The sequence below is a fragment of the Cavia porcellus genome, unplaced genomic scaffold (assembly GCF_034190915.1).
Source record: "Cavia porcellus strain 051 isolate PalLab524CR breed Dunkin Hartley unplaced genomic scaffold, mCavPor4.1 scaffold_19, whole genome shotgun sequence".
Lineage (NCBI taxonomy): Eukaryota > Metazoa > Chordata > Mammalia > Rodentia > Caviidae > Cavia > Cavia porcellus.
This window is the reverse complement of record NW_026947502.1, coordinates 60,981,823-61,003,789: the sequence shown is the minus strand read 5'-3', so window position 1 is coordinate 61,003,789 and position 21,967 is coordinate 60,981,823. Positions and strand designations below refer to the sequence as shown.

General features: G+C 54.5%; 1 protein-coding gene across 3 annotated transcripts in view; it reads left to right on the top strand.

The window, feature by feature from the left end:
• The window catches only part of Zhx2 (zinc fingers and homeoboxes 2), a 136,315-nt gene that overhangs the window by 59,403 nt on the left and 54,945 nt on the right, over positions 1 to 21,967 (top strand). For 2 of the 3 annotated variants that reach the window (XR_010041245.1, XM_063231148.1), the window contains exon 2: positions 2,137 to 2,212. The gene's annotated coding sequence lies outside the window, so the exon portion shown is untranslated. Of the gene's footprint in view, positions 1 to 2,136; positions 2,213 to 20,775; positions 20,928 to 21,967 lie in introns of all 3 variants that reach the window. The other variant, XM_063231149.1, reaches the window with a different exon arrangement.

Below are 21,967 nucleotides of genomic sequence, written 5' to 3'. Positions count from 1 at the left end.
AGTATGTGGCCCCCTGAGCCCAGGGAAGGGCGTGGTGTGTAGGCCACAGACTCCTGGCTGTACCAGGGCGCTGTGCTCCAGCTGCCGGCCGCAGGGGTTCCCAGCATCAGAGTGCTGGGGACATTCACCTAGCAAACACATCACTCCGTTCCTCAAGGAGCTCATCTGCCTCTGAGAGCAAGTGCAGGAGAACGAACTACACATGCTGGTCCTTGGCACCCTTGGGCTCCACATCATAACCAACTGCTGATGGAAAATACTTGGGAAAAGCGTTTCGTGGGTAGCAAACACGTGCAGACTTTATTTTTGTCACTGTTCCCTAAGCAGTGCAGTGCACCAACCACCGATACAGCATGTACATCACACTGGGTGTTACACCACCAGAGGAGTCTTCGGTAGGTTATGCACAGATACTGCCCCTTGTCATGTGAGTGGCTTGAACATACGAGGATTTTAGTGCCACAGGGAGTCTTGGAACCAGTCCTTCTTGATACCTACGGATGCCAGCTGGCCAGCTGATATTGAGAGGGGCACTCTGGGTGAGTGGTGAGCCATTTCCTCCTGGTCTATGGATCCAATTAGTAAAGCCAGCTCGTGCAGAGAGTATGCAGCAGGAGCACAGGGGACAGGCGGCCCTAGTCCAGAGCATCGTAGCCTGTGCCGAGAAGCCCCTTCCTTATCAGGAGCAGTGGGCTATCATAGGCCTACCTTTGGACTTGGAATTCAAGACTAGCTAGTCCAGACTACAAGCTGTGTGGGCGACATCCGGACAGCCACTTGGCCACTCTGTGCCGCTGTTTACTCAGGACAGGGCTAGTGATGCATCCATCGTAAGTAGGGGGCTGATGAGCTTCGGGGCTGGTCAGTGCCTGGAGCACTCCGGTCAGCTGGCCTTTGGGACACCTTCTTCAGCTGGATGGTTAGTTCCAAGGGCAGCGGGCAGGAGAACTAAACAGTCCAGAATTGAAATCAGCCACTGTGATTGGACACAGAAATTTGAATCCCTCTGCAGGAAGGAGGTCTGCCTGCCTGAGAGTGCAGGGGAGAGGACCAGGGCTCCGGTCGTGGTTCTGTGGCTTTGTACCTGCGGCACTACTGACCAAAGGACCGCACGGCAGAGGGGCTGCCGCCTCTCAGGCCTGCCTCTTCCCCTGAAGAATGGGCAGCCCTTTCCATCTTCCTGAGGAAGAGAAACACAAACAGGCACATTGTAGACTCCAGGGCGCCGGGAGGGCCTTCTTAAAATGCAGGTCCTGGCTCCCAGAAGCTTGCAGGGTGCGATTTCACCCTGACTGGCAGGAATCTAGCTCAGGTGCGTGGTGCATGGCAAGTCCCCAGAGAGCACAAAGTGACACCACGAAGGTTTCCTTCACCCCAGCCAAAGGCGCTCCTTTGAGAGCAGGAACAGATGGATACAGAAACCTCAGCTCACCTGAGAATTCTCAGGGAAACAAGAAAAAACAAGTTTTGTTCTGCAGGCACCAGGGCCCAGGGAGCCAGGAGAGAGGCTGGCAGGGTCTGCAGCGTGGCTGCTGCAGCCCTGGCCGCAGAGGCAGTCTCTGCCCAGCTGGCTGCAGAGCCCCCGGCGCTCGGCCCCCACTCACTGCTCTGCAAGCTCGTCCTCAGCGGGGCCGGCCTGGCCCTGGGCTGCTGCTCTCCTGAGGAACATTCAGAGCACAGAAGGTGCGCCTGGCATACATACGCTCCACGGCCTTTGTGTAAGGACACCGGTGTGTTTCCCACACAAGGCCTGAGCATCGAGCTTCCCCGCCGCCCTCACCAATATGGAACCCTGCACAGCCCGTGGCTGCGGGGGGAGCAGTCACACGCGCCTCGCAGGGACAAAGGACACTGCGTGAGGTGCGGCTGGGCCTGTGGTGTCACTCGGAAAGGTCTGCCGGGCCTCTTTGCTGACTCATCCAGGGTCAGGGTCTTTTTCTTCGACTCTCTCTGTCTCAGAATCGCTACAGAGCTGGAGAGGTTGCATTTGCCTACTGAGCAGCTCAGTCCTTACACCAATTTTTTCCTTTCATCCTCGCAACTACATCCAGTCTCCCAGTGGCCCAGCCCACTGGAAAAGGGAAACAGACACCCAGTTGCTCGATCCTGCTGCTAATCTCGAGTTCCTCTTCACAGGTCCCGAAACCCTGGCTGCTCCTGGAGTCGAGGTGTAAGAAGGTTCTCAGGATGTGAGTGACGCGACAGGAGCCTGGTGAGTGACACCATGTTTCGCCGTGGCTCCTGCAGCCTAGGCTGGATCTCAGGAAGGGAGGAAGACAGTGGGAGGCCGGGGCGCTGGGCTCTGTAGCTCAGGTGCTGCTTCCTTTCCATCTGGGAACTTCCCAGAGGCCTGCACTCAGCTACGGGCCTCTGCAATTCGCTGGGCGCCTGCCAGTCCTCCCCAGAAGCACCTGAAGCCTATGCATGACTGGCACGTCCCTCTCCACTCAGATGACAGCAGCCCAGACTCACCAAGAGTCTGGGCCCCAGAACTGTCTGCAGAGAACCTTTAGCCAGGGCAACATGGCCCAGAGAAAGCTGGCTTGCTCACACGGCTGGCTCAGGCGAGGCAGGGCTGCCTCCTTTGCACTCCCAGAGGGTGCCGCTGGCCAGAGGAGGGCAGCAGCACTGACTGGCCTGAGCACAGATCCATGTCAGAGAACTGTGCCAAGGAGCAGTAGGCATTGTGGGTAACCCTGGCACTGGCAGAATCTAGGGGGAAAACTTTGGAGAGGAGCAGCTTTGATAAAGGCAGTGTTCTTACAGATTCTGATTCTGGTCTCCAGGGAGCTTGACTTCCCTGGAGGCCACATGGCAGGAGGAAGAGGGAAAACTGGGGAGACTGAATGAGGGCAGCTTTGGGGACACACTGTGCTACAGAAGCCACCGGATGAGGGGACTCTCGGGTCACCCCATGACCCATGTCAGCAGGCTAGACCTGAGCTGACATCAAACGGTGCCCCGTGACCCCAGCAGCCGGTGGATGTGACAGGGCAGCTGCACGGCATGGCGGGGGTTGGGCACAGAGAGGCTCCTGCCCATAGCAGGGCCACAGAAACGTGACAGGCACACGGGTGAGCGTCTTGGCCCAAGACCCAGACCACACTGAGCAGGAAAGGCCTGGGGAACACAGGGCAGGACTGTACCCCACTTCTTGGGCCTCAGAGGAGGCACCCCAGGGGATACCCAGGGGGATGCCAATCACAGGACCATCACCTTGGCATCACTGAGGGGCTGCTGTCCTGTGGCAGGGACAAGACCAGGGCCATATACTCAAGCCACCAAGCCATACTCAGGGCCTAGGAGAGTATACTCTAAACCCCAAGAAGGACTTTAGGCAGCAAGGACTGCCGTGGCAGCGGGAGTGGGGTCTGAGTGACAGGACGTGCTCCGCTCTGTGCAGCGTAGGGGTCCCCAGCCCTATCCCGGCCGGCGGCAGCAGGAGGCAGAGGCTGGTGTTCTTCCCTCGGGAGCTGACAGCCGGATGGGAATCGAGTCTGACAATCACTGTGCGCAACCTATAGGTGCTGCTGACTCCCAGGCACTGGTTAGGGGCAGGGCAGGAAAAGGAGGGGAGAAGGAGTGGGGGCTGAACCTCAAGTTGGAGGCTTGGGCTGACTCAGCCTTGGCAAGCCTTGCAGCCAGAGTTGAGCTTCCAGGATGGAAGCTGTGTCCTTGCAGCCACAGAACCCAGCAGGTACTAGGTGCTCAGTCAATGATGGCTTAGGTGCGAGGAGCTTAGGGTGGGCCAAGGCCCTGGGTCAGACTGCAGGCTCAGATGCCGGCCTGACCAGCTGCTGCAGGGCCCCAGGCAAGTCACCAGTGTCCTCCAAAACAGGTGTGAAGGCTGAAGGAGTTCATTTGAATATAGCTGCCCACAGCCAGTGCCCTAAAGCTGTTAGCCCTCACGCTGGGAATGGGACAGGGCTCAGTGCTGAGTCCAGAGCCGGACATCAGAAGCCCTGCACGCCCACGGGGAGAAGGCAGGGACCCACGCTGTCCTGAGCCTGTTTCTGAAACAGCAGTGCCCTGACCGAGCAGGCCGGTGGCACCGTGCTTCCTACCGCCCCCACCCCGTGGTCTCCGCTGGCTCTGATGCTGGCCCAGGGTCAGAGCAGCTCTGCTGTCCCTTCCTACCTCGACCCCTCATGGAAAACAGGGCGGTGCCCCGAATGTCCCCTTCCCGGGTCAGTGGAGACAGCAGTGCCAGCCTCCTTCTCCTGAAATGGCCTTAAACTGAAGAGAACACAGGCAGAAAGAAATTCCTTCAGTCTGGTGCTTGGTAGAATGATGTCGAGTGTCCCCTCAGCATCAGCTCCTGTCCCTCCTCCAGCAAGGCCTGGCTGTCCCCTGGGCCACATGACAAATGTTTGTCACTGGGTTACCAGAACAGTGCTTCCCTTGGCAAAGGTTGGTATTTTAGGTAAAAATAGTTCTGTGTTTGGCGCTTGTCTTGGTCACCTCCTTAGGTTAGAAACAGGCCTGTAGCTGTGGGAGGAGCTTGCTGGCCAGGAGGGGCCTGCTCTGGGTCTCCCCTGCCCCAACTCGGAGTGGAGGGCCCACGGTGAGGCACAGCCCCTGTGCCCAGAGGGTCTTCAGAGTGGTCCCAGACCACCGGGGCAGCAAGGTTGTGAAGAGTGCTGTGACCAGGTCCTCCTGGTCTAGACAGCAGGAACGCCTTCCCTGCCTCTGCCACCACCAGTGCATGACCTTGAGGTGATCGCAGAACTTTCCTGAGCCTCACTTTCTTGGTCTGTAGCGTGAGGTGCGTGACCGATACAGTCCCCGAGAGGTTTGTGGGGTTAATGCATGAGCAGGTGAGGAGCAGCATGGAATTCCAAGCAGGGCTCAGCATGAGTCTGTCACCCTCGGCATTCCTGTGTGTTGTCACCCTAGAGGAGATGCCTGGCTGGGCCCAAACAGATGCCAGCTTGAGATGAGAGGGATGGGCTTGCGGCCCCAGTGTGCAGACCTGGGCCACCCTGCCTGGCCGGCATACTCCAGGGAAAGGAGAATTGGGGCTCCCCTTGGTGCTTTGCACCTACATGACCCTGCCGGCTCTGCAGACTCAGCGTGGGCAGGGGTCACCATACTCCTCAGCCGGTTGGGAGGAGTGCAGATGGGCAGCCGGGTGTGTGAGCCGTGAAGTGATAGCTGTCCAGGGACAGCACAGAAACAAAGGACGGGTGAGCTGAATATAGCGCTAGGGGTAGCCTTGGCACTCCGCAGGCAGGACCAGCAGCAGCACCATCAGGAGACTCAGCTCCAGCTGTCCCACCTAACACTAGTATCAAACATGCTGGTCCTTGAGGGACCAAACCTAGGACCCCATCTAAGCATCCGGTGTTTTGGCTGGCTCAGATGTACATTCGGTAGTATGTGAGGGGCTCTTTGTTCCTTCCCCGGGGTGAAAAGTGGACCATGTGTATCCAAGCTAAACAGGAGAAATGAAAAGAGGAATAAATCATGCCACCTTGCCCTTCCCCCTGTGTCCACCTCGAACTTCTCCCTAATCATCCTCCCTTGTATCTGCTTGTGTCAGTCACTGTTCTGGTGCTGTGACACAATGCTTGACACACACACAGCTCAGAGGAGAAAGGGCTTCTGCTGGCTCACGGTTTCGGAGTTTTCGCCCATGGCCAGCTGGCTCCATAGCAGGAACAGCATGGTGGAGGGAGGGTGCCCACATTATGGTAACCAGGAGTGAGAGCAGGGATGAGCCGGAGAGAGCAAAGGCTGGGGACAGGACCGATCTTCCGCCCCACCCCCGCTGATCTGCTTCCTCCAGCCAGGCGCCACCCACTAACTGCACACTCAGCTACAAACTCAGGGATGGGTTACCCATCCGTGAAGCTGGCACTCTCATGACGGAATCACCTTCTAAGAGCCCCACTTGGGAGAATGTGGGCAATTGAGGGACATTTTTTTATCTAAATCATAACATAGTCCACATTGTGCAGCCCAGAGTTGATCAGCCAAGGAAGTGATAATACCTGAACCCGTGGATAACAGTACTTCCCTGGATATTTGATTATATTATTCAGACTTTTGGTTTAAAGGTAGAAATCCAATTCAAACCAAGATAAATATGAAACAAAAATGTGATCCATGTAATTGATAAGCCTGAGTTGGTCTGCCTTTGAAGCAGCCGCATCTACTGGGTCAGTATGGGTCATTCAGCTGTGCCACCCACACAATGGCAGAGTGACCACCCCTGCTCTCAGACCCCACCAGAAAGAAGCCTTGCTTCCATGGTCCCCCTCGAAATGCCCTGGGATTTGCTCAGGCCACATATCCTCCTCCAAGTGTGGGCCATGCATATTAGCCGCCTGGTCCAATGCCCCCTGGGTACAGTGGACCATGTGGACTGAGGACTGTGGTGGGAAACTGGGGAGAGGGGAAACACCACAACCAACACGTGTGTGAGCCCCCAATCCTGCGAGGACGAAGGAGCAAGTGTGATGCCCGGCACTCTCAGAGCAGACCCGGGCCACTGAGCCCAGCACGGCCTTTGCCATCTGAGCTACACACAGACTGCAAGTCCATAGCACAGACCCAGAGTGACATCCCACCCACAGAGCTCATCAGCACCGCAGCCCCTCTAAGGTACAGGCCTGTGTGGATGACACAGAGCTGGGATTTGAACCCATGCAACCTGGCTCTGAGCTTTTCTGCTCTACATCCCTATTGTTGCCGTTAGCTCTCTTTAGGCAAGAGAAATTTGCTTTTCTTTGTTCATTTCCTTGACACCTTTCCCTCAATTCTATGGCAAAATTCCTTTCTACTGAAAGAGGGCAACTGAAAAGTAGAACTATCAGAAACATTTCTGACACAGACGCCTCAGATTTGAACTTTGGTATTCATTTTTCCACCTGTCCACACCTGTCCACATCCATCTGCCTATTGCCCATCCATCTGCCTATTTGTCCATCCATCCATCCACCCATTCATCCATCTGCCTATCCATTCACCCAACCATCCATCCACCATTCCATCTGTTCACCCACCCACCCATCCATCCATCAGTCCATCCATCCATCCATCCATCTGCCCAATCATCCATCCATCTACTCATTCATCCCTCTGTCAACAAACACACAACACAGCCCCACATCTTTGCCATGAGCACAGCAAGGCCCAAGCAGCAGCATCCTCTAGATTCTTTGTCACCAGGAGGCTCAGAGGGATGTGCACTGCACAGAACCAAGCACTTGATTAATATGCCGCAGTTACAGCAGCATCAGCCTATGGTGATCCCCTTCCCCCTGCTCGTTACCATGGCAACATTTTAACAAACAGCTCCTTAATATTAATGAAAATTATGTTTCTGACAGATGAGCAGAAGAGCAACTATACCACAAAGGGCTTGGAGGGTCCACAAGGACATTTCTGCTCAAAGCCATCAGTTTCCCCTGTTCCCTGTATGCCATTTGTCACCAGAAAAACACAACTGCTCTGGGGCCAGGAGCCAAGGCGATGCCAGGCCTGGGTTACATGCAGCAATTGAAGGTTGTCATTTCTAACACTGAACATCACAACAGCTCCATGAGGACGGGGTAGCATGATGGCATTATTAAACACTCCTTTGTGCCCTGATCCACTAACCACCCAGCTCTGCGGGCTGCTGGAAGCCTGTCTGCCTCAGGTGTCTGGGTCTGAGCTGGGTTATAAGGCAGCGAGTGTGGGGCCTGGAGCATGCAGGCCAGGGTGAGTGGTGCTGCTTCTCCTCTTTGGGCACCATACATCATACCCAGTCAGCGCAGGAACAGGTACGGCAGGGCTGGTGGCTCAGGCCTCTGCCTTCCTCCACTGCTGGGGCACCGTGCCACATGAAAATTAGTCATGCTCTCCGGATCCCCAGTGAGAAAGAGAGACAAATAAAGCAAAGACCATCCTGGTGGCCTCTTTGGGTCTCTGTTTCCTCATCCCTAAGTTGGGCATGATAACTCTGTAGGCAGCATGGCGGCACACCCCCAGCACACGTGTTATTAAGACAGAAGATGCCAACTAGAGCTGTTTTCCTAGTGTTCAGGTTTAACAGCAGCGCCGGCACTTTGGGATAAGCACGTGGGTTTGGAGTTGCAGCATGGCACCGGGTCTCTAAAGGTTCGCTGCCGGGAGGTTTAAGGTGAAATGCATGCGTCCGTAGGCCGAGCGTAGTACTCGCGGTACTTAGCGGTGGGGGCCTGGAGCCGGCTCCCAATGCTGACCGTGGGCTGGAGTCCCATGGCACCGCACATGCTGTTATAGTAACAGAAGGCGGAGTGGGTACTACCGCACCCCTGGGGTTACCGCTCCTTTGCTCTCCCAGGTAGCTGGACAGATGAACAGACTGATGCCATCGCTCTGCAGAGCAGGAAGCGGCTGGGGAACTAGACGGACTGAGTTGCTCTCCTCAGCATGCAGGCAGGGTCATGGGTTCCAGGGACAGCTGCATGGCCGGGGTCTGCATGTCCCACGGAGACAGCAAGGGGCCGGTGGCAGCAAGACCACAGGCAGTGTGGGGGATGCAGGACCAAGCACTCTGCTCCACCCCTCTGACAGCAGAGTCCCAGCCCTTGGTGCAAGTGTGTCCTCACAAATGCGGCCTGTTTATTTAAATCACATCTCGGCCTGGTAAAATGGGTTGGAGGAGGAAGAGGGAGGCAGAAGGGGGAAACCATAGGAGACTGTGGTGGTGGTGGGGGGAGCTCCCTGCCTGTGACACAGGACCCCTGAAGGAGGGGCGGAAGGGAAAGCCTGGATTGTGTGGCCAAATGCAATCACAGGCATCCTTGGCGGCATTTTTAGAGTGCCTATGTATCGGTTAGTCATCGTCATGCTGCTGCTGTGTAACAACAGCCACTGCCTTGTGGTGAATAAGAAATATTTGCTCAGCTCACACAAGTATGGGGCTTGGCTGTCCAGTCAGAGGCTCTGCAGTCTCCACAGGCCCATGTTTTGGGGCGTTTTTGTACTGGCTGATCCAGCACTAATTCAGCTGGGTGACAGGAGGTCAGCACCCTGACCGGTCTCACCCCAGCACAGTCTCGTAGTAATGAGGAGCAGGAAGACAAACAGAGAGGCGTAGGCGTGGCTGGTGTCACATCCCTGACGTCACTGTGCCAGAGCTAGGACCTAACAGAGGCAGGAGGAGGGCCCCGCGGAACGCTGTGTCCCAGAAGGTGGGTGCAGGGTACAGTGAAGAGCTGGATTCGTACTGCACCAGAAATGTTCCCCAAAATTCACCCAGTGAAACTGCTTGAGGAGCCTTCAAAGACAGACTTGGGAGCGTGGTGTAATTCCTCCTGATCTTGAGCTCAGCGAAATCTCAAAGCAACACACACGTTAGCCCCTGTATCATGCACTGCTGCCCCGGGGGGTTTTCAGTTACTGAGACCACAGTTTAAGGAAGGGAAGTTTAACGTGGCTCATGGTTTCCGGGGGCTCAGTCCGTGGTTGGCTGACTCTAAGATGAAAACATCATATCAGTAGAGTGTGGTAGCCCAAACTGCTCCTTCTTGGTGGCCAGGCAGCTGAGCAGGGAATACTGCCAGAGAGAAAGGGGTGATGGACCAGATACTGTACCAGGGTCTCATGTTCATCACCCAGCCAGACACTCAAGGTGTGCTTCAGTAATCCCTAGGTGCTCCCAAGCTCATCAAATCGACAATCCAGCGTCACTGTCACATACCTGATCCTGACTCTTGAGGTCCACAGTGACCAGCAGAACCCACAGGCTGGTGTGCTGTCCTAGCGTCAAGGTTGGCCACGTTGCTCATCCTGAGTGGCTCCCTGCAGGGCAGGACGGCGCAGCCCTGTGCCTCTCAAGGCTTTAGTACCCTGGTGTACCCTAGGGGCAGTCTGTCTGGACAAACAGGTCTTGTGAAATGGGTTTCTTCTGCATCTTTTTTTCACAACTCCCCACACCGTGTGTTTCTCGCACACTTGGTTCTTTCTACAGCCATCAGGACTAAGCTAAATGTGGTGGCACTCAGGAGGCTGAGGCAGGAAAATCGCTGCAAGTTCAAGGCCAGCCTGGGTTTTGTAGTGAGTTCAAGGCAATAGCAAGACCCTGTCTCCAAAAAAAGCAGGACTGGCATTATTTCCAGTTCACAGATGAATGAAATAAGATCCAAAGCACTTAAACTGACACCCTCAGAGTGTACCCCGGGCGTCTTTGTCTCCACCACCAACTCAGTCCTCGAGCCACCTTCCACAACACTACAGAGTTCGTGTCCTGGCTCTGCCTCTTGTGGATGTGGGACCTTTCTTTTCTATACCCTAAAATAGACTCTTACCACCCCGATAGGGTTGTCTCAGGCAGCAGAGGAGTTTTAAACTCCAAGTCAGATTTTGTCATGCTTGTACTTGAGGACTACCCAGCACCATCCATTGACTCCTCAGAGACACACAGAGAGCAGGGACGGTCCTGTCTCTGGAGGAGATGGAGGCCCACGGCAGTGGGGACATCCCCAGACTCCACCGTGCTGCAGCCGCATGTGGACATGGGCTGTCTGGTCAGAGTGCATTCGCTCGTCCCGTGCCCTTCCACTCACTGGGGAAACACTCAGCAAGGACACCAATGCTTTGGAGCAGTGAGGCCAAGCTGCCCCTCGCTAAGGGGGAACCTGCCCTTGTGTCTGGCCTCGAGGGCAACTAGACTGGACACCGCCCAGCCATCTGACCTCCAGACGGCAGGAAGTGAGCGTCCACGCCCCGGGAAAGGACAAGGAAAGCAGAACCTGCAGAACCTGAGTGCAGCAAACCTGGGTGACTCCAAAAAGCGTGTTGTTGTGTGAGACCCAGCACTTAAACCCCGGGGATGCGGGTGACCAAGGTCCTCACTGCAGGTACAACGTGGCAGGAGGTCTGAGCACTGCCGCAGGATCCGTGCCAGAGCCCAGCCTCACCCTCCTCCACAGGCCGTGTATGGCGAGATGAGGTCTACATTTTACAGATAAAGAAACTAAGGCTGGGCATGGAGGCACCTGCCTTGATCCCAGCACTCTGGGAAGCTGAGGCAAGAGGATCTCCAGTTTGATTCCTGCCTGGGCAATGGAATGACTTAGCAAAACCTGTCTAGGAAGGGAAGGAGGGAGGTTGGGCAGCAAGCCAGGCAGGCTGACACTATAGCTCAGTAGGAAAATACCAAAGAAAAACAAAACTAAACCAGGGCTGCCACAGCTAGACTTTAGCTGCCAGCGTCTTGGAGAGGCAAGGAATGTACAGGCTGGCACCGACTAAAACGTCTCCCTGAGTTGGAGGAGAACCATACTGCGTCTCACCATTTACTGTCTGCGTGATCTTAGGCAAGTTCCTTACTTCTCTCTGCCTGGGCTCTCTCCTCTGTGGAAGGGGATCTGCCCTGAGAACTGTCCTGAGAATCAAGCTTCTCCATATTGCGGGCTCTGGGGCACACACGGGAGGAAGCCCCCCGGCGACAGCACTGCCTGCTGGGCATCACTATGCGTGTGCCATTGAAGCACAGATGGGAAGGGAACAGAGTTTGGGGTAAAGTTGTGTGACAAGAACACTTGGGCATCCTCCAGGATGTGTGACTTGCCCAAAGCCTGTCAGCAGCAGGGACCTGGAAGCCAGCTTTCCCCACCCCCAGGCCCGAACCCTTGCTGCTTCTCCAGGCCATTGGACTCTGCTGAGAAGTGGCTTCCACCCATCCTAAGAACCGCTCTGTGAGTCTCTCTGTCTCAACGCTGCGCGCCATCACAGTGCGAGAGACCTCGCGTCTCCTTGTGGCTTTCAGCTGGCAAATTCAATGGAGCTGTGCGCTGGGTTTGCAGTGGCCACACAGAGAGGATCCGCACACTTCCCCAGCTCTCGGTCAGGCAGACCTGCTCCCTGCTCCCACACACCCCCAGAAGAGGGGTGTCTTCAGGACAGTTCCTACCTGGAGGACAGTTCCTACCAGTCACTGTCTGTTGTCTTAATCTACTCTGAGATTTCAGCTGTCCCTGTGTAATGAATCTCTCCTTGCTTTGGCCATGCTTCAGACACACAAGCGTTGCACCTGATTTACTGCGTTGTGGTTGTTGTTCCCTGAAAGGAGTAAATAGAACCAGGAGCCTTCACTTGCATCATTCTCACGTACGTGCACACGCACATGCATGCACAGCACATCGAGACACACACACAGCCTGCATGTGAGCTCTGCATTTCTCCAGTGGCTGTGGCTCTGATCCTTTGCCTACATCCTTGGGAATCCTTAGCACCTCTGAAGATTTTTTCTTCCCTTTTGAAGAGTAGTGACCAACCCCAAAATGGAAATAGTGCAGTGTACAAAACCAGACCTTGAGTCCCTGAGCTCTCCCTGCCTCCCTCCCACGTGCACAGGAGAATGGAGAGGCCACTTTTCCTGAACCCCGCTCCCTTGCGCTGCCTGGCCCTGGGCTCCATTGCCCACTCACGTGCGCTGCCCAAGGTCTTTCCTTCTTCCCACCTCAGCCTGAGCCTGCTCATTCAAAGGTGAGTCAAAGCACAGTGCTAACGTCCGGGCTCCTTCCCAACCCCAGCACCTCTCTGCCTTCCTCCAGCCCGGCTTCCCACCCCATCTCATGCCCAGGCTTCAGCTCCACAGTGCTACTGAGCCTGAGTCCACCTTATGATTGCACCTGTGCTATTGTCTCCTTGGTGTGGATGCTGTGTCTGAGCCTGGATTCCCTCGAAAATGAAGCCCACACCAAGCTCCTAACATATCAGTGGGGTGAAGGGAACAGGGAAGCATGCGAACCTAGACAGGAAGAAGAGTGAGAGGAGGGGAAGTGAAGGAGAAAACCAAAGCTCCCAATTATCTAGCTGGCCAGTCACTTCACGGGAAGCCTGGCTACTGATACGGCCTTGTCCCTGGAGTGGCAGTGTGGACTGGAGTCGGTCACACTACAAACCACACGTGTTCCTCAGAGCCCACACGCTGTGCAAAGCTACACACTGAGGACCACAGGGCTCGTGGAAAAAGTGTGGCTGGGACACAGCATTAACAAAATAAAACAGGGACCAGCAGGAGTGTGGTTTAGAAAGACACCAACAGTGGACGTGCACACCTGTAATCCCGACACCCTGGAGGCTGAAGCAGTAGGATAGTATGTTTCAGTCCAGCCTGGGCAGCTCAGCAAGATCCTGTCTGCCAGTGAAGGGGGCATAGCTCAGGGTGAGGCCGTGGGTTCAGTCCCATCATGAAAGGGACAGAGAAATGAATACAGTGACTTACTCTGCAAAAAGGTCCACTACTCAAAAACCAGTGCAGGTGGTTTCAGCTCGCAGAACACTGTGAGGTAGTGTAGAGGGGGCGCTAGGACCACCAGGTGTGAATGGCATGGCTCACAGCACACGAGGTGGTGACAAACAGCCATCATGTACACGTGTGTCTCTGGTGTCCCTGGGCAGTCTACGAAGCTGGGCGAGGCTTTCTGAGTTCACCTGCTGGTGGTCACTGCTGAACCAGGTCTGAGCAGATGCAGAATTCACAGCACACTCAACATGTTCTCCGCACACCCGTCGTGTTGGAACAGGTTTCTGTTTTCAAGCATACCAACAGAACGGCCAGTGCTGTGTCACAGAAAAGCCCGTCAGGAGTAGGAAGAGTGAGAAACTGAGCTGTAATCTCTTCCTCCTCTTGCTTTCCGTGGCTCATGGCTGCCCTCCCCTCCAGGTGGCTCTGGAGATGCCAGAGCGCACAGGTCTGACCGGGCAGGACCCAAGTAGAGAAGGCCCAGTACATCCCATATCACGGTTTCACGGTGTCCACAGAAGCCTGGCCCTCTTGGAAGGAACAACTGGCAAATCAGGAGCAAGGGATGGATCAGTGCGCCCAGCAGACCCAGGAAGGCATTTGGGCGACATCCAGCTCCTCCTGGCCTGGGCCTCTGAGAGCAGCCTCTGGTTCTTCCGACTTCCACTCAGAGACATCTGGGCAGAAGGTGGAGTTGGAGCCACAGAGTGGCAACCACGTGTCACCTGCACACTTGGGGATTTCCAGTAGGAGTAGACATCGCTGGAGCCAAGGCATGTGATGGGAGCAGTGTGGAAAATGGATTTTGGAGAACAGGTGTCCTAACAGAACAGAGTAGAGGCACTGGTGGACCAGGATGGGAAGAGCGGGCTGGCAAGGAGCAGAAAGTCTGCAGTGTGTTTTGGAGGGAGGACGAGCAAGAGCCACTGGTGGGTGGACCAGGGCACGGGCAGAGAGGGTAGCAGCTGTCACGACTCCACTGCTGGGCTTGTGGCATAGTCACAGCTGCAGCCAAGAGACCACCTGGAGCAACTTAAGACTCGCTGGGATGCTGAATCTGTCATCTCTAGAGGAAGCTGCCAGAGGCCAGGCTTTGTGGTGACCGAATTTGGTTGTGATTAAAGCAAACACAAAACAGGGCCAGAGTGAGGCAGGGGCAGCTGTGGATGCCCCCCGCTGTCCTGCCTAGCTGAGCCTTCACCAGGGCGAGTGTGGAGGGTTTGGGTGGCATTGAAGTTCTCATCATAATAGCAATGACAATAACAAAATGTGCAAATCAGTGATTCTCAGCAGCTGGGAGGGTGAGAGTGAGGTGTGCCCTGCCCCCAGGCCATGTGACAGCATCCAGAGACATTTTTGGCTGTCACAGTTTGAAGCAGGAATGCTGTCAGCAGGCTGCAAAACCTTCACACCACCCAGCACAGGCCCCTAACTCAAAGTTGCCCACAGCATCCAGGTTGAAAAAGCTTGACTCACAGCAGCCCGATGTTCCGGAAGTGGCCACATGAGTGCGTGGCGGGGGCTCTGCTGGATCTGCACCTGAGTAAGAGCAGAGTACACACATGTTTAGATCAGAGCTTCGGGAAGGCTGTCAGTTCAGGGAGGAAAACAAGGAAAATGGCCCAAAACGCCGTGGAAAGCAGTATGGGCAAAAATCCAAACCACTAGGATGCCCTTCAGTGGATGAGTGGAGAAGCAAACTGACTCACCCAAACCTGGGCACTGTTTGGCCATAAAAAGAAGTGACTCAGGCAGGCGGAACCCATGGAAGAGCCCGAGGCATCCTGCTCCGTGGAAGCAGCCTGTCAAAGGCCGCACAGCACGAGGTCCTCACTCCCAGCACTGTGGGAAGGCATGATCGCGGCGATGGTAGCAAAGCAGGTGTCGAAGGGAAAGGGGGAGCAGGTAGAGAACCGGGGAGCCCCAGGCAGTGAAGTCATGCATGCATCAAAACCCACGCACTACACAGTCCAGAGGGAGGTGACGTCACCACGCCGTGGTCAGCAGCAGTGCACACAGCTTCAACCCTGAGAAAAAGGACCTGCACCAGGCGAGGCTGCTGACCAGCCCAGGGAGGACTTGCACAGCACTCCCGCTCTTGCTGCTTATGTCTCTAGTGTGACTAAAACTGATAGACTAAGAGAAGCGTCAGATCACTCTGCCGACACCTACTGAGTGCTTCCAGAGAGGTGCGTGCAGGATTTCATTTCTGCGAGGAAGAGAGGCCAGGACCAAGAAAAGGGTCCATCCTCCAAAGGATGGTCACTGTGGCGCAGGCAGACAGGTGCTGGGGCCCTGCAGTGGTCTTCGCCTCTACAACATTGTTCACCATTGTTTGCCACTCCTCTGTACGTGTGCGTGTGTGTGTGTGTGTGTGTGTGTGTGTGTGTGTGAGAATGTGTGCATAATGGTGAGAAAGTCAGCAGGTGAGTGTGAATTACTATAACAAGTGTCAGTGTGTAGAAGGATGAGGAAACATTAAATGTAAAAAGCTCGTACCTAACAAACCATGGATGTGGTGTATATACACGTGTAACAGAGCACACACTGCACGGACATGCAGACATGAGAAGAAGGAAGCGGACAGGAGAGGACCCGGGAAGCAGAGGGGGAGGAGAGGCGAGGACCCGCGCTGGGGCCTGGGCTCCGGATGGGGAAGGTTTCCCGGCAGCCCGCCTGTTCCTCACCACGGCATCTGGGTCTCTCCTTGTGGGCGTTGCCAGCATCTGATCTGCTTCTGCCTGGTTCACGATAAGACAGCATGTGGAATGGTCCAGGAGTCCCCTGTCCCCAACACCAGCAGCTGTGCCCAAAGCTGGCCTCCCACCCTGGGAGTCCCAAGGATGGCAGATCCACAACAGGAGCCTTCCCAGCCCTTCTCCGGGCTGCCCTCCTCCACCAAGGGCCCAAGGATGGGCAGCAGTTGTCCTGCCCGGAAGGGAAGCCCGGAGTGGCCACCTGCTTTGGTTTCCCACACTGAGCCCCCTGCAGGCTTCCTCAAGGGCAATGGTGCGAAACTTTGAGAGCCAAGAGCCAAACTGCAACCAAAACTCACTTATTTATCCCAAAGTGCCCACACTGCCATCAAACCTGAATACTGAAGGTTTGGTTTAGAAAAAACAATGCTCTATTAACGTCTTTTGTCTTAAAAGAAAAACTGATAATAACATGTGTGCCATAGGCCTGGCTCCTTGGAAGGTGCTGAATGAACTTCCCTAACCATCCAGCTTCCCAAGGGCCCCTGATTAGGTCACTCTGGATAAAATAGCTACACAGAGACTCCACTGCACTCCCTGGAGTTTGTGCATCTGCTAGATGGTGACCTCCTGGAGAAGACCAGATGAGAGCCCTTGCACTCTCCAGCCATGTCCAATCTGGCTGTGTGGATTTTTGTATCCATCCATCTCAGTGTCTTAACCCCGAGCCTCCTCTACTCACAGAGAAGTTCTCGGCCCGGCCCCCTCTGTGTCTGGCACAGTGACTGACAGAGAACAATGTTCTCAAGAGACCTGTGAACCTTCTGCCCTGAATCCACAGCTGGTTGGAGGCCAGCAGATTCAGAGAGTCGTTTTCTGTCCCTTCCAGAGGATCTCCATGTAGCCTCTCCTGACCCTCATACTGTGATTTCCCACAGGTGATTTCCGACACCTCTCTCCCCAAGGCCATCTCCAATGAGCTATCCCAAATCACTTGGTGTTGACATCCGTCCCCTCTGGCTGCTCCCCATCTGTAAGGGGGCACACAGTGGCAGCGGATCAAAGGACCAGTAGTGATGCATTCCGGAGAGTTGTGAGAGTTGTCAGGGCATTTGCAGTTAAATTAGGTGGCACCTCTGCCAGCAGGAGAGTGCTTTGGGAGGAAGGGGCACCAAGAGGGTGATTCCTGCCAGAGGGGAGCTGGCTTCTCTGCAGACTCGCTGCACAGGAAGTTCCCACCCCAGCAAAACTGGCTTTGCATGCCTCAAGTTTTAGCAATCAATTTCTATGGCCCTTTTACTATTGGAATTCAAGAATAGATTTGTTTGTTCTCACCCGGTAGCATCTCACTCTCTCTGTTGTTTCCTTGTTCTCTACACTAGCACCCCGGACACCTGCGTCCAGGATGCACCTCAGGTACCTCCACAGTGGGAAGCTGTGCTGGGGGATGGGGCTGCCCTATGGGAAATGCCACCCCTGCCCTTCAGGTTCCTGCGTACGAACCAGGCAGTTTCGACAGGGTGTGGAACATGGCCTGGCTTCGGCAAGTAGAGGAAAGAAATGCTTCCAATTTGACCATCAGAACCATCCAAGAAATTTCCCATGATATCCCAGCCCTCCCCTCCCAAGCTGGGCCCTTCCCTGAGAATGAGCTTTATTAAGACTTTCAATCAGCTCCCTTGTAATTTTTTTTCTCCCCTGCAATCAGCAACTCATCAGCCTGCAATTCATTAGTGTTCCTATTATTGTCGGTAATGGCACAGCTGGGCACTGGGTCTCTGCTGATGGCGGATGCAGGGTGGAGTCTACCCACGGTCCTGGGGTACCCTCAGAGGTGGAGGCCTTGGGAGGGAACACCTCCAGCCCAAACCCAGAGTCCCATGTCCCACAGCCTTCCTCTTTCCTGGACTCTGCAACCAAGACTTGCTTTTTAAGGCATGCTTTTTATTGAAAGACATGACTTCTCCTCTAAGAATTCTTTGACCTCCTGCCTGTTTGGCTTCTTCTCTCAAAAAAAAAAAGGGGGGGTGGGGGTGGGCATAGTAAGACCTGTCTCATGAGATTCTCGGGAGAATGCAGCAGGATAATGAAAATCAATGTCTGACACACTGACCAAGTCACAGGTGCACCTTGTTACCGCCAGGGACTGGTTCCAGGGTCCCTGCAAATAGGAAAACGTGGACACGCAGGCCCCTGTGTAAGGGAGTCATGTTTGCATATAAGCTATGTGTGTCGCGCATACACTGCAAACCATCAGCACACTGCTCATACTGCCTGACATAAACACCATATAAACAGTTGTGTAGGGCATCACAGCAAGGAAAAGTTCTGAACAAGTTCAGTACAGACGCAGTTTTTTTCCCAAACGGTTTTGGTCCACACTTGGTTGAATCTGGGTGCAGACCTGTGGGTATGAATAGCTGACTGTAACTGTGATTTTTTTGAGCACCCAGTTCTGTTATGCCTTATAGATACAGTATCTTGCTTAATCCATACAGAAACAGTATGAGTATTTTATTCCTCTGTTTATTCTTTTTTTTTCCCCCTGGTACCAGGAATCAAATTCATGACCTTGCACTTGCTGGGCAGGTGCCAGGCCACTGACCCATATCCCTGGCTCCTCTGTTTCTTCTTAAAAATGCATGCTGAGCATTTACTACATGCCTGGTCAGATATTACACAACATTCTGAGGCTTCTGCCGTGAGCAAAGCCTGCATTCTAGCTGCTGCCGCCACCCATTTTATAGCCTGGAGCACCAAGGTTTGCAGGCATCAGATCACGTGGCCACCGGCCTGGCTGTAAAGCTGGCCCTTGCTCTGTTGCCTCCCTGGGCCTGAGCACAGGGCCGGGTGAGGACAGGGAGCTGGGAAGGGTGTCATCAGCGTGAGAGCTCAGAGAGGTAGAGCAACCGACCAAGTCCCTGCTTCCTCAGCTGTGGACCAGGGATAAGTGTAACACTGAGGCCCTGAGCGTCTCCAGGCCCTCAGGGTACAGGAAGGTGCTGCAGCAACTGGGGTGCCAGCGGAAACCCTTCCTTGCACCCCAATGCAGCAGCAGGCCCCAGAGGTCTGGGAGCCTGTGCTCCCATCCTGCGTGCAGGAGCCACTTCTAGATCCCAGATCCCGAGGGGCAGGACAGCAGGGTGGCCATGAACTCTGGTAAATCCAGCTGCCCACATGCTGGTTATGTCACCAGCCTCGCTGTGTCCCCAAGTGTCACGTGTGAAGTGGGAAGGACACTCGCCCCATCTCACAGGACTGTGACAAGGTCGAGATGATCTGGGGGTGACGGTAATCACCGTGACCACGCCATCCAGCAGTTCTGCAGTTCTTCCCCGAGAGCTTGATAAAGCCCTGTGATTCTAAGACTCACTGATGATTGCATTTCTTGGTCTGAAAATTAAGTCTAATTGTTTCTAGAAAACACTGTAACCCGCTATTTGATTTTGGATTCTCCCTCGCAGCCTGGGAGGTTTTTGTTTTGTCTGTCAGTTTTGTTTTTTTAATGTGGCATTTGGAATTTGAATGGAGCAATTTGGTTTCCATTTACTGGAATAGATTGTAAGAGGTTAGAGTCCTGTGCTTGCATCACACATGCAGGACTTTCTTGTTTTCCTGACAAAGAACAGAGAGGTCTCATTTCCTTGCTGGACTGTGATGAAGCCTCTTGCCTCTCCCCGGCTCAATTCTGTGTGACCAAGTGGCTGGAAGCAGGGCTAAGTGGGTGACTGTCCCCCCCCCCCAGGGTAAACCCCACCCTGTAGGGCCGGAGGGACATGGTGGCCCCCATCGCAGGAGGCCGAGTTTGAGCTTGGAGCCCTTGGGCAGTGTTGCACAACCTGGAAATGAAATTCTTCGGAGAAATCCTGGCGGACACAGTCCAGTGAGGAAAAGGTTTTGAGATCTAAGAGGAAGTCAGTTGGGTGTGCTGCCCAGTGCCGCCATGCTGGGAAGATGAACGCCACCACCTCGGACCCCGTGGGCACCTCACTGCTTGGGGCTTCCCGTCATCTTTACCAGACTTTATCTTATGGGAGTAAGAGGACTTGCCCAAGAGCACCCAGCTCCGCAGCTCTCCACTGAGGTCTTCTCTATTGCAAACCTCTCATCGTTCTGACAAGCCACCAGGAAAAAAATGGGAGCAAGAAAAAGTCTTTAAAAATCTGGGGGAAAGGTGGAGAGGCTGGAAGTTTGGAGGTGAAGATGGTAGTGTCCCCATCAGTGAAAAATGACTGTTCTTGCAGATGACAGGGGTGGTGCCAACTCTTCACATTCAGAAAGAAGCCAGCAGCTGCTTCTCAGATCCTTAGCTCTGTTTTTTTTAAAATGATAAAAGGAAGCAGGCGTGGTAGCACATGCCTACCATTCCAGCACGTGGGGAGGCTGAGGCAGGAGGACTGCGAGTTCATGGGCAGCCTGGCCAGCCTAATGAGTTAGTGAGGCACTTCTCAAAAAATAAGACATATGGGGCTGGGGATTTAGCCCAGCGGCATAAGCGCCTGCCTTGCAAGCAGGCGGTCGTGAGTTCGATCCCCGGTACCGATAAAAAGGAAAAAGACAGAAAAAAAAAAAAAAGACATAAAAATGTAGCTCAGTGAAAAGTCCTGGGTTCAAGCTTCAGGGCAGGGGAAGGAGGGAGGAAAGAAAAGGAAGAGAGGGAGGCAGAAGGAAGGAAGGAAGGAAGGAAGGAAGGAAGGAAGGAAGGAAGGGAAAGAGGAAGAAAAAGCAGAGTGAGGCTTTCAGCGATGAATTCCAAAATCAGAGGCAGAGCTGAGCCCAATGTGCCTACTTCTGACTTTCCCCTCCAACTCTCCTCCTCCACACACTCCACACTGTAGAATTTTTTTGCTTCAGGTTCACATTGTGGCAGAAGACTCAGGGGCCCCATCCGCAGGGATATGACATCGGCCAGAGCCTGAAGGTGCTGTGTGCCCGCGTTTACGCATGCTAACGGCAGAGCTCCTCAATAAGCGGGAGGTGGATTCGTGACTGCAGTCATTTTACGGGTAAGGAAACTGAGGCACAGAGTGGCCTAACCATCTGCCATGGTCACCTTGCTGGAGAGTGACCAGCCTGCAGGCACATCCAGGCAGGTGGCCCCCGAGTCCACTCTCTGTGCTGGGCCCTGGGCCCCAGCCCGTCCAAGGTCACCAGAACTGGCCCGCAGCCTTGTGCATGCAGTGGCAGCACCTTCTTGCAGACTCGCCCAGTGCTTGCTTGCTGGGTGTGGCCAGCAGCCCCCCAACCTGCCCAGCTCACCCACTTCACTGTTCTTCACCCTTCCTCCCGCTGCTGTCAGTGACAGCGAGGGTTTTGCTTGAACGCTCAGCCCTGAGGAGGTGCTCAGGCAGCTCCTGTATGCTGCATTGCTGGCCCACTTCCAGCCAAGCAGGTTTGCATCACATAGAAACTTCTTAAATCATAAGCCCTTTGAGACTGCAGGGAAAGGTACGTCCGTCTGTAGCCTTGCTCAGAACACCCTGAAAGGTCCTTGCCCCCAGAAAAATGCTTGTCCCAGGGGGTTCTGCTGTGTTGTGATACCTGGGTCTATGGTGACGTCGCAGCTCCTCCTGGCCCAGTTCCACACTCACGCATCCCGCCCCCTGGCCAATCTTCTGACATGCACAAGCAACAATGCATCTCAAGTAGGAGACAAGTATCTCAGAGAGGTTGCACCTGCAATGGGAATTACGCAGGCAGCTGAGTGCAAATCAGACAGAAAAGACAAAAATAAAGTGGTGTTAGGGAATGCGTGCACACCTATCAGGCCAGGCTGCAGGTGTGTGGACCAGGTGTATATCAAGGTAGGCTGCATGCGGAGCCCCACTCACACTAGCATGAGGTCGAGGTTGGCCTTCCTGGGAAGGTGTGAATCGAAAAGGAACTGCACACGCTTATTCGGAGTCTTACCGAAGATACCGAGCTTTCTGTAGCCTTCAGTGCATCGTGCTTGTCCCTTTGTGACATATGTAGGAACAACACCGAGAAGAATTGTGGGAGAGGGTGGAGGAGTGGAAGGCAGTTCTGCGGAGAGAGACTTCTGCTT